Source organism: Physeter macrocephalus, chromosome 19, assembly GCF_002837175.3.
Source record: "Physeter macrocephalus isolate SW-GA chromosome 19, ASM283717v5, whole genome shotgun sequence".
NCBI lineage: Eukaryota > Metazoa > Chordata > Mammalia > Artiodactyla > Physeteridae > Physeter > Physeter macrocephalus.
Window position 1 is genome coordinate 57,348,169 of NC_041232.1, and position 2,861 is coordinate 57,351,029.

The following is a 2,861-nucleotide window of genomic DNA, read 5'->3' on the forward strand; positions in this document are numbered from 1 at the left end:
GTAACTTCTCCCTTTTCACTTTTTTGATTTGGGTCCTCTCTCTTTTTTCCTTCATGATTCTAGCTAAGATTTACAAAATTTGATTATCTTTTCAAAGGATTAGCTTTTAGTTGCATTGATCTTTTCTTTTTTCTTTTTCTCCAAATGTTTGGTAGAAGTCATTCCTCCTCAACTTTTATTTGTTGGAAGTTTTTTAAATTACTGATTCAATTTCATTACTGATAATCAGTCTCTTCATATTTTCTATTTCTTCCTATTTCAGTCTTGGGATTTTGTAAATTTCTAGGAATTTGTCCATTTCTTTTAAGTTGTCCATTTAATTGGCATATAATTGTTTGTAGTAATCTCTTGTAATCCTTTGTATATCTGTGTGGTGTCAGCTGTAACTTCTCCCTTTTCACTTTTTTGATTTGGGTCCTCTCTCTTTTTTCCTTCATGATTCTAGCTAAGATTTACAAAATTTGATTATCTTTTCAAAGGATTAGCTTTTAGTTGCATTGATCTTTTCTTTTTTCTTTTTTTTTTTTTGTCTTTATTTTGTATATTTCTGCTCTGATTTCATTATTTATTTCTTTCCACTAACTTTGGGTTTTGTTGATTCTTCTTTTTCTAGTTCTTTTAGGTGTAAGTTTAGATTGTTTGAAATTGTTCTTGTTTCTTGAGGTAGGCCTGCATAGCTATAACTTCCCTCTTAGAATCACTCTTGCTCATCCCATTGATTTTTTTTTCTGAGTTTTATGGTTTTATTAACACAAACACAATGTGCGCATGAGCTATCTATTCATTTTCTTTGTTATGCAGGCTGGCATTGGGATTGGTGACTCTGATGGCCAGCTGGGCTGCTCTTTCCACAGTGGTTTTGCAATTCTTGGAGGAGACATTGTGAACAATCTCAGCACAGTAAGATTTTTTTGCACCTTAGCAGCACTTCAAGCTTGTTGACATTGTAGACCAGGAACTTCCGGAAGCACACCTGCTTTATTTTCTTGTTGCTCCCATAACAGATGTGGAGCATCAAGATCTGACCCTTGAATCTCCTGCACACCCTATTTTCACTGCCTCTGGGTTTCTACCAGTTACACTTAATTTTGACATATTGGTCTGACTGGTGCCGGATAAACTTCTTGGTCCTCTTTCTGATGATCTTGGGCTACACGAGGGGTCTGAGGGCAACCATGATGCTGAGTAGGTGATGGTTGCCATCTCTTTAGGCAGTGCTGAGGAAGAGCCATCCTGTTGATTTTGGATCACTGTGTTTTCATTTGTCTCCAGGTATTTTTGATTCTCTCTTTGATTTCTTAATTGACCATTTGGTGGTTTAGTAGTATACTGCTTCCACATATTTATGGTTTTCTGCAGTCTTTGTGTGTGTGTGTGTGTGTTTGATTTCTAGACTCATAGCATTGTGGTCAGAAAAGATACTTGATATTATTTCAGTTTTCTTAAATTTACTGAGACTTGTTTTGTGGCCTTGCATGTGATTTATCCTAGAATATGTTCCTTGTTCACTTGAAAATAATGTGTATACTCTCTGCTTTGGGATGGGCTGTTATTTATATGTCTAGTAAGTCCATCTTTTGTAATGTGATTTTTTTTTTTTTTTCAGTATGCGGGCCTCTCACTGTTGTGGCCTCTCCCATTGCGGAGCACAGGCTCCGGATGCACAGGCTCAGTGGCCATGGCTCACGGGCCCAGCCACTCCACGGCATGTGGGATCTTCCCATACCGGGGCACGAACCCGTGTCCCCTGCATTGGCAGGCGGACTCTCAACCACTGCACCACCAGGGAAGCCCTTGTAATGTGATTTTTAAAGCCAGTGTTTCCTTATTGATTTCTGTCTAGATAATCTGCCCTTAGATATAAGTGGGGTGTTCAAATTCCCTAGTATTATTGTCAATGTCTTTATTTTTATCTGTGAATAATTGCTTTATGCCTTTAGGTTCTCCTATATTGGGTACATATATATTTTCAATTGTTATATTCTTATTGGACTCATCCCTACATCATTATATAATGTCCTTGTCTCTTGTTACAGTCTTTGTTTTTAAAGTCTATCTGATATAAGTATAGATACTCCAAATGTACTTTTATTTCCATTTGCATGAAATAACTTTTTTCATTCCCTCATTTTCAGTTACTGTGTGTCTTTAAATCTCAAGTGACTCTCTTGTAGACAACATATATATGGGTCTTTTTAAAATAATCTATTCAGCCACTCTCTTTGATTAAAGCATTTAGTTCATCTACATTTATAGTAATTTTTGACAGGTATGTACTTATTGCCATTTTTAAATTATTGCCCTGTTCTTTTTGTGGTTCTGTTTTGTTTCTTCTTCTTTTTCTCTCTTCCTTTGTGGTTGCTGACCATCTTTAGCATCATGTTTGGATTCCTTCCCCCTTTTGTGTGTCTATCTATTATAGATTTTTGGTTTGTGGTTACCATGAGGTTTACATGCAGACTACTTTCACTGTATAATTGGTTTTACCAATGAGATTTTTCCTTTTTAATTTTTATATTTCCAGTTGTGGACTTTTCTTTTGTGTTTAGAGGAGCCCCTTTAACATTTCTTACACAGCTGGTGGGCTGGTGCTAAACTATTTTAGCTTTTGCTTGTCTCTAAAACTTTTGATCTCTCCTTCAAATCTGAATGATACTGTTTCCAAGTAGAGTATTCTTGATTGTAAGTTTGCTCCTTTCGTTTTATCACTTTAAATAGTCCACTCACTTATGCCTTGCAGTTTCTGATGAAAAGTCAACAGATAGACTTTTGGGAGTCTCCTAGTTTTTTTATTTAACATCTTTATTGGAGTATAATTGCTTTACAACGGTGTGTTAGTTTCTGCTTTACAAAAAAGTGAA

General features: G+C 35.9%; 1 pseudogene; it reads right to left on the reverse strand.

The window, feature by feature from the left end:
- Window positions 1-777: 777 nt before the first annotated feature.
- On the reverse strand, window positions 778-1,177 carry LOC102981361 (60S ribosomal protein L32-like; annotated as a pseudogene).
- Between the last annotated feature and the right edge of the window lie 1,684 nt (window positions 1,178-2,861).